The 9,740-nt window shown below is 48.4% G+C and overlaps 1 non-coding gene across 1 annotated transcript; it reads right to left on the bottom strand.

Moving 5' to 3' along the window:
* Positions 1-6,897: 6,897 nt before the first annotated feature.
* TRNAT-UGU (transfer RNA threonine (anticodon UGU)) lies at positions 6,898-6,971 on the bottom strand. The gene has a single exon. It is a non-coding gene; the product is annotated as a tRNA-Thr (tRNA).
* Positions 6,972-9,740: the final 2,769 nt, after the last annotated feature.

Genomic DNA, 9,740 nt, shown 5'->3' with positions numbered 1-9,740 from the left:
GAACATGGTACCAGAACACCCGACCCTGGACCATTCCACAGATAAGAAAGAACAGGCCGACCCATCCCAATGACAGGGGCAGAAGGGTAATATGATAGATAGAGTTTTGTTCAAACCACCATGTACAAGGTGAGAGGTGGCACCTGATTACGTAGAAGGGTGCACCTCAATACGTCAGGGGTGATGAGTAAGTTGTTTGTACCTGTGTATAAGAATGTAATCTTGGGATGTGGTCTGGGTCCGGCCGAGGGGGCAGTGGAAAGTCCCGCCACTGACTGAGCCGAGTCCATTGACCGTGGGTGCATATTTGTAGTATGCCCTGACTTAGACTAAGAAATCTACAGGGAACTACTACTGTATCCAATACAGCAATAAACCTGGCCGACGCGCCTTCGCACCTTACTAGACTCTGTGGTCATTGGGGGTTCTCTTTGAGTCTGCTGTGTCAGCTATCTGCAGAGCTGGGGCAGCACACAGAGGGAACACACGCATGCAGCCGAGTGATACATTGGAGAGAGCAGAGCACCACGCTGGTGGCAACTCTGACGACACTGGTGACCCCGACGTGATGACACGTGATGACCCCAACTCTGACGACACTGGTGACCCCGACCGCCGACCTGGTGAGTAAGCAAGCTGCCCGCTGTAGGAATCGCGATCTAACATGGCAGAAAACCTCGAGCTAGGGAACCCCCTGATCCCTTCCCTTATGATCCCCACGGAGTTTGATAACTCTTGGACCCTCTGGATTGCCAGTAAAGGGGGCCGATATGAATTTAAAAAAGAGAGTGGGGAAACGTGGACTGGCATATGTAGAGCGATGGTAGAAACAGAGGCTCTAAAAAATAGTAATAAAAGTAAAAAAGCAAGAACCTTGCAACTTATGTCTATGGCTGTAAGATGGCTTAGACAGCATGCTGGCCTGTTGGCCAAACAAGTAACAGAAAAAACAGGGGAAGTAGAAGAGGTAACCCGTGCAGTTGAGCACTGGAAAGCCCAAGCTCTTTTAGCAGGGCAGCAGGCGATCCAGACTCATGATATGCTCGAGCAAGTAAAGCAGGAAAATAAACAACTGGAGACAGCTGTAGAAAACCTGCAGAAGCAAAAAGTGCCATCCCCTGGGATTCAATGTAATTCAGGTGCTGTTCCAGTGCCTGAGGAATGGGGACAGAAATGGAAACAGGTGGCTCTTGCCAAATTAAGAGAAGGAACTTGGGACAGTTGGGATGGGCGTTGCACTGGGGACCTGTGGAATGGCCCTGGTGACCCACCCTTTTGTGACCCATGGGCAGGGGCTACCGCACCGCAACCGCCACCTTATGATGTAAGCCAGGTTCTGGATAAGCCCTCCCCAAAACCTAGATCAGCTCCAGTAAAAACAGGAGAAATGGGTGAAAATGGGACAGAAATAGGACCCGATGATCCCCCGCGGTCACAGACCCCCCCTGCATTAAAGTTATGGGGTGAAGTGGAAACTGTAATGAAAAATTTAACTGAGCATTTAAGGACGCCCTGGCCCCGCCGTAACGATGCAGCCAGGAAAAGAGATCAGGAACCTGCTCCCATCCCCCGCGCGTGAGCAGCTCTGCAGCCAGGCTCGACGCTTTACAGATTAATGAACTAACTGCGCTAGCTGGAGCTGTTGGACCTCCCTCCTCTGAACTTTTCAGTGAGTTTCTGGCATGGCTCCCTAGAGGCTCTCGCAGTCACTCAGAGCAGTCGGGACTGACACGCTGCAGGAACCAACCTTGGTGCAAACACTGTTGGGACCCCTGGACTGTCACACCCTCGGTTTTGATGATGATGTGGCACAAATGCTTAAACGTGTGGTCCAGAAGAACTTTAAGTTGTCCAGTGAGTTAGCTACTCTCAAAGAAATTGCAAGATTGCAGGGGGAGGCTCCAGCCAAACTGGCGGACAGAATTCAAACGTATCTCAGATTAACAGCAGGGTCTGCTAACGTGGAAGATTTGAAGCAAATTGTTTTGGAGGCGCTGCCTCCCGGTGTGTTAGACTGGATGAACGCTTGCTGTGAGAATGGAGGTAAAGAGGTACCCTGGGATGAATGGATTGCAAAGGTGGAGACGGCAATTAAGCAGCAGGAAGGAACTCCTGTTAATGAGCTGCGTACTCAGTTAGGACAATGGAAGACAGAGGGTCCTAGATACTCTCCCCATGGTTGTGGCCGGGGTTGGAGAGGTCGAGGACCAAATAGAGTCAGAGGAGGTGATAGAGAGAGTTCGTGGGTACCTCCTGGAGTTCTAAAACAGGAAAACTTGAACTTGAAAGGAGAGATTGAGAGGCTGCAGGCACAGCTGCAGGAATGCATGTTTGGCAAGGAGTCTCAACAGGAAAAAGATAAGACGGGGACGAAGGTAGCCAGGGCGACGGTCCTGACTTCAGGACTGAACGACCCAATTGCTACCGATACCATAGCATAGGACAGCCCTATCCTCGACTCAGAATGCATCTTTCAGCAACCCATGACGGTAGATGTATGGGGACGCCCCCATTTAAGCATTCGAGTCGGGGAAGGGCTAGTAGATTTTCTACTGGATACAGGGGCTGGAATTCCTATCGTAAGAGACAGTTTTGATGCATACCCAGCTGGAGAGTCTGTGCACATACAGGGAATATCTGGAACTAACTGAACATATGATGTGAAAATCCTTCCCCTGCAGTTGGGGATGCATACCGTTCATGAGAAGTGCGCCATTGCAGGGAGAGAGAACTTAATTGGGGCAGAAACCATGAAACAACTGGGATTAATTTGGGACTTTCCAAATATGTGTATTAGACAAACTCTCACTGTAATGCAAGGTACAACTGATACCAATCTAATCCCTATGGGACTGGCTACACAGACAGTAAAAGCCATAAAGCCTAAACAACCGCCTCCCGCACCAAAAGGCTGGGAGAGATGGTGGACTGAAATTCAAACTGTCTGGGCAGCAGACTCCCTAGATACGGGTAAAATGCAGACCTCTGTTACATTGGAGAGAGATACACCCCCATCTATAAAGCAGTACCCAATACCTCAGGAAGCAAAGGACTCATTAAGGCAAATAATAACAGAATTGGAAAAACGAAATTTAATTAGGTGTTCAGCGCCTAACGCAGCACCAATTTGGCCAGTCAAAAAAACCTGATGGTACATGGAGATTAACTCTTGACTATCGGGGGTTAAACAAGACTGCCAAACAGGGGGCTCCTGTTGTGGCAGCGTACCCCGAGCTGCTGGAGGTGGTCACCCCTGACATGGAATGGTTCTCAGTACTTGATGTGGCAAACGGCTTTTGGAGTCTACCTTTAGACCCAGAGTCTCAGTATCGAACAGCTTTTGTATTCCAAGGCATGCAATACTGCTGGAAAGTTTTGCCAATGGGGTACTGTGACGCACCAACTATTTTCCATACAGCAGTGAGAAATATGCCAGAGAAAGAGGGGCTATTACAAACGGGAAGAATTGTTCAGTATGTAGATGACATTTTAATAGTCAGTAAAACAGAGCAGGAGCATGGAGAGTTCCTGAAACAGCTGTTGACTAGCTGCCAAGCTTACGGCTTAAAACTTAACCCCTCGAAGTCTCAGATTAAACAGAGAGAAGTGCAGTATCTTGGAATTCGACTCAGTTCTGGGGGAAGGTCTGTTGATAAGGAAAGAGTAAAGTGTCTTGTTAACCTGCCCATGCCGGTAGACACCAAGTCTCTGCAGTCCTTTCTGGGACTCACTAACTTTTGCAGAGAATTTATGGTAGAATACGCAGAAAAGGCAGGTCCCCTGTATGAGGTACTTAAAGGACCACAGTGGACCTGGACAGAAGAGGCAACTAAGGCATGGGAAAGTCTAAAACAGGGATTGATGGAGGCACCTATTTTAGCCTCCATAAAATGGCTATGAAGTATTACTGCTTAAAAAATATATATATATATCTGTAAGAGAGAAGCGAGTGTTGTTTTGTATTTTTACAGGTTAAGATGCCAACATGGATATGGACCTTGGCAGGAGTTTTGGTGATAGACCAAGACTCAAAGGGACTGGTTAAAGTCATTAAGATCAACCGAACACATTCGGTAACCCGGGACAGCAGATAACCCTGACAGATGGGAGACAGCAAGTCAGCAGCACCCTATCGGGACTGTATTAAAGCTGGTGTGTGAAACTCAAGGAAAGCGACAAATGGAAAACATCCTCAGGTTTTCGCCCTTCCCGATTCTGATGGCGTGGGGATGGACAGTTAAAAACGGCAGCCAAACTCAACGCGTTCCCATCCCAAAGCTTGAAAATGAACGAAGACGAATTGAAAAGGAACTGATTTTAAGTACAGAGACACAGGGGGAGTATGCATGCTGCTGGAAGGTTGATGTTGTTGTTAACTGTAAATCCATTGAGATTATCGCCCGTTCTCACCCAGGTAGTACACCACAACCCCATGAGCATCATACAAATAAGGAAAGGAAACGAGCAACTCCGGATGTCGAGCGTGCTCTAGTGGCGCCAAAGCAAATTATGGAGGTATACGTTACAGGTATGGTGGGGGAGGACCTTACTCTAACATGCATTATACAACCACACCTGCTTCAAACCAATACAGTATATCTGGATTGGTTTCGAGCAGTAAGCCCAGTAATCAGTTACATTAAAGGACAGGTAAAAACATATGGGGATTGGCTAAATAGGGTGGAATTTACAAATGTGCAAAATAAGTGGAGTGCATCTATTCGCATTCGCAGTAAACAATTAAGGGATGCAGGTACATACACAGGGACTTGGTCTATAACCCCGAGTACCAGTAAATGTATTTACCATGTGCAGGTCTGTGAGGATGCCTGTCCTACAGCAGCCCCAACACCATCCTCTTCCCCACCTCCACACATGGATACTACCCCAAAGGAAGATGCCCATTTATACAACCATGGCCCACATCCAGAATCTTCCTACACCCGACGACGGAATATATGGTGGAGAATGTAGGATGGCTTTATGTGCCACTTTGACTGGATTTTACAGGTATGGACATGCCAAGGCAATGTCCTAGCCATTATAAGGATTGGTTTAACTCTGAGATGCAAATGCAGCTACAACTTTGGAAGGGCCCTCTAAATACCCCACAACAACATAGAGACACAGGGGATATATTGGGAACAGCCCTGGGAGGGTCTAGCCTTGGCATGTCCCTATGGAACTCGGCAGATATTGAAAATCTCAATTTAAAAATCAACACTGTGGTGAATGGAATAGGCAAAGCAGTTAAAACTGGGGGAGGAATTAGTAGTCTATTACTGGATCAGAATGCAATCACTATTGACAATATGCATTTAATTGCACAAGGGTTTAAACACCTAAATGCTACTATTCTGTCTCTTATCAACAGCATACAAAACAATGACGTTTCACTGGCAGTTGCCTGTACAGCCTATGGCAATAGGGTAATAGAGATTGTACAGCAAAGTTTGCTACAGTTACAGCTTCACAATTGGCCACGTATCTTAGACCAGGCATCCATCATGAACCAAAGACAACAACAGGGCATAAATCACATGAGGCCGATCTTTTTGCAATTTGCTGAATTTGATAAAATCCCACGACAGAATCATGAGGAGAACAAGAGTATAAACCTCATGATGGCAGTGCCTAGATGGGTACAAGAGCCAGTTAAGGTTTACTATGCGAATAGTGTAGGGACATTGGTAAATGAGACATATGTGCATATACACTCCATATATATATCCATATATATCCGTAACCTACATTGGTATATCACCAAGTTATAAAACCTATATATTAAATATTCCATATGCACATATATTCCATAATACACATTTGTATCTTTGGGATAGTCTCTATATCCCCACGAAGCCCTCAGTAGGACAATAGGTGCCTGACACACCCCCACGAACTCAAGGTCCCGGGCCTAACATTCCCAGGCCCATCATAAGGGACTAAAAAATAATTGGATAATAAAATCTGCCTAATAGTCGTACGAGGGAATGTGCAGACTAAAAGACAGATGGGGCATGAATGTATGGATGATGACATCGGATAACCACACAACAGTGTTTAGCCCACTGGGTTATCCTTAGTCCATACATTATGCTTTTCCGGAACGATGGGTAAACATCCTCCCCATAAAAGGACAAAAAGTGGGGGAATGTAGTAAGTACAGGCCTAGTATGAGGCCTGAACCAAAGTAATGGTCAAAACTTTGCTAACAGAAAGCAAAGTGCAGCTGTAAGCAAAAGGAATGCATTGCTCACAGAAGTTGGCAAGAAGAGGGTTGATGTTGCAGAAACCTATCTACTTAGCATGTTGAAAAAAGGAACATGGTACCAGAACACCCGACCCTGGACCATTCCACAGATAAGAAAGAACAGGCCGACCCATCCCAATGACAGGGGCAGAAGGGTAATATGATGGATAGAGTTTTGTTCAAACCACCATGTACAAGGTGAGAGGTGGCACCTGATTACGTAGAAGGGTGCACCTCAATACGTCAGGAGTGATGAGTAAGTTGTTTGTAGCTGTGAATAAGAACGTAATCTTGGGATGCGGTCTGGGTCTGGCCGAGGGGGCAGTGGAAAGTCCTGCCACTGACCAAGCTAAGTCCATTGACCGTGGGTGCATATTTGTAGTATGCCCTGACTTAGAACTCTACAGGGAACTTCTACTGTATCCAATACAGCAATGTACCTGGCCAACGTGCCTTTGCACCTTACTAGACTCTGTGGTCATTAGGAGTTCTCTTCAAGTCTGCTGTGTCAGCTATCTGCAGAGCCAGGGCAGCACACAGAGGGAACACATTCACGCAGCCAAGTGATATCAGCATTGAAGAGAGCAGAGCACCACACTGGTGGCCACTTTGACAACAGTAGCCAACCCCAAAGATGGATGGTAACCAGACACCACTGGGGCTCAAACCCAGGATCCCCTGCTTACAAGGCAGGTGCTTTGGCCAACTAAGCCATGGCACCTGTTCCCAGATGAGTTCTCCTGTCTGCCTCCACCTCACTCCCTGCCGCCCCATCTGGGCCTGCTCAGCTCTGCTTGAGTGGAGATCCTGTCAGGCAGAGGAGCCTGTGGAGTTTAACTCCTAAGGGGGGTGACTCTTTGGACAGGTCCGGGCTAGAAAATTCGGTGGTGTCACTCCATGACTCTATGTAAAAACTGTCACCCCCCCGCAACACAATGTAGACCTCGCTCAGCGCACATATCATCCTGGCAATCAGAGAGCTTTTGTGGTCCACGTTGCTTGGGGAAGGGCAGATTTAGAACTCCTAAGGACGAGGTGATTTCCAGCACAGAAACAAGAGCCGCTTCTGTGACAAATGATATGTTTTTCACAGGTCCCTCCCATGGCATCCCTGGTCAGAATCCTGCCAGCTGGTCGTATTGGGGTTAACAATAAGACAAAGTCTTCCCCTTTTTTCACACACTCTCAGGCATTGCTTTTCTCACAGCTGCACCTCACGCCCGCAAGTTTGGCCCTTGTACTTCAACTCAGCTTTGTCCCTCGTCCCTCTGATGCGAAAGGAAAGAGGCCCAGGGCCAGGCTGACAAGTCAGGGGAAAGCAGGAGGGAGCAGGAGTTGCAGGCTGCAGCCCACCACAGCTCCCCTCCTCTGGGAAGCTGGAGCAGGAGGCAACTAATGCTCACAACTCCATGGGGAGGCTTAAAAACACAGAGAACCAAAGGTGGGGAGAGCCCTGGCCAGGACACAGCCACAAACAGCCTCCCCGCCCCCCAGGCGCCAGTAGTATGTGGGGTGGCTGCTGACACGCAGGGACCAGCATGAAGGAACACAAACAATAATTACTGACCAACAGACTTGAATCTATGATCCCTGGACCTCAGCAGAGGAGCACTGAAGTGTCAGCAGCTCTCTTACGAGTCCCTGTCAGCATCTTGGAAACCAGCAGAATGGGCATTGGGGGTTATATCTCACATCCGTGTGGTGCAATGTCCTGGCAGGTTTCCTGAAAGGGCAGTAGTTGGGCACCCCTGGGACAGGAAACCAGGGGTTCCTGTTTAGAAGGGAGGTGTTTTAGCCAGCTAAGCCATGAGGCCTGCCTCAGCCTGAGCTCTGCTGTCTGCCCACACCTGACTCCTGCCAGCCACACCTGGGCCTGCTTCGCTCTGCTGGAGTTTAGATCCTGTCCGGCAGAGGAGCTGGGGAGGTTTAGCTCCCAAGGGGGGTGACTCTTTGCACAGATCCGCGCTAGACAATTGGGTGGTGTCTCTCAGGGGTGTAAAAAACTGTCCCCCACCTCCGGAAGACCTACTCCAGTGCCCAGATTGTCATGGCAACCACAGGGCTTTCATGGTCCACATTGCTTGGGGAAGGCTCTTGGCCAGTGAAGACCCAGAGGACAGGTGTCCTGGGACTGCTGTACTGGGGAAACTGTGGTCAGCGCTGGAAGCTCCCTAGAAATGGGGAACTGGTCACATCTGAAAGATTAGGTCATCATAGCACATGACCCAGGTTAACCTTTGTTTTAAAGAGAAATCGTTAAGGCCAAGGAGGCCGGGGTCCAGCAGCTTTCGAACCCAAATGGGCTGTTTCTTTGCAGGGAGCAAAATGGAGGGAAATGGAAGAGGGCACTGGAGAAGCTTCGCTCCCGGCCTGACGCGGCCTTGGAAAAGAAGGAAAAAAGTCACCACTTCTGTTGGAGAACGTGGGCATTTATCCCAAAGCCTCTCGTGTGCTAAATGAGCCCTCTGCCAACTGAGCTAATTCCCCTGTGTCTGAACATAATTTCTGACTCACCGATCTTATTCCACAGGCCACAGCATCCCTGTGGCTGCCCATGGCTACGGCTGAGGGACACAAAGGCTGTGTGTGCACTGGAGTGTTCTGCCTCGATAAGCGATTCCAGAAGAGGGATTCCAGAGTTGTTGATTCTGATATCGCAGAGCTACACACAACATGGGTTTGGAAATACTGCTCTGCTATTTGGACATTCAGCATCTACAAACAATGGAACCTGTTTTGAAGCCCCTTTTTCAAAAGAGCTACTTGAACTAGCTAGAATCATGATCCCTGGAGATGCCCAGCCAGGGCTCTGCTCTCTCTCTCTCCCTCTCTGTCTCCTTTGAGCTCCTGGCCTTAGGCAGGAAAAGTCTCTTCTTGTCCTCAGGTCTGGAGAGGAGCAATTGATGTTTCTGTCACCCTCAGAGAGCAAAAGAGGATTTTCTTCTCTTCAGTTCCATCCTCATATGCCCCAAGAGGGCAGAAAAAAACCCTTTGCCAGCTCACCGTCCTCCTCAGCACTCTGTCGTGTCATGTCTTTCCACATCAGCTCCGTTTGTGCCCTGGACCTATAAATGATCTACACATAGCCAGGCAAGGAGGAGCTCTGAATTCGTGTTATTCACTTATACCAGGACAACGGTTTGAGCGCTCTACCACTTGAGCTAACTCCTCTGCCTGGGAACAACTCTCTTAACCCACTCACCTTGTTCCTGAGCCCATACTGGGACTCTTTCTGCCCCTGAATCTTCTCTTTGTTAAGTCATCCCATCTCCTCCTTGCAACGTGTATGCCCAGAAGAGAATCCCATGGTTGAAGAAACCATAGCTCTCTCTCCGACATGATCTGCACAACCACACATTTATCTCCATGGTTCAATGATCCTGGATCTTTTCCTTCAACAGGGAGAATGGCCGAGAGCACTTGAGGACCTCTGGATGCTTCATCCCGATGGGTCACTTCTTCAAAGACTCTTCATGGGGTTGCTTTGCTT

Source organism: Carettochelys insculpta, chromosome 7, assembly GCF_033958435.1.
Source record: "Carettochelys insculpta isolate YL-2023 chromosome 7, ASM3395843v1, whole genome shotgun sequence".
Taxonomy (NCBI): Eukaryota; Metazoa; Chordata; order Testudines; family Carettochelyidae; genus Carettochelys; species Carettochelys insculpta.
Note: the sequence above shows the minus strand (reverse complement) of the source record. Positions and strands in the feature narration are given on the sequence as shown.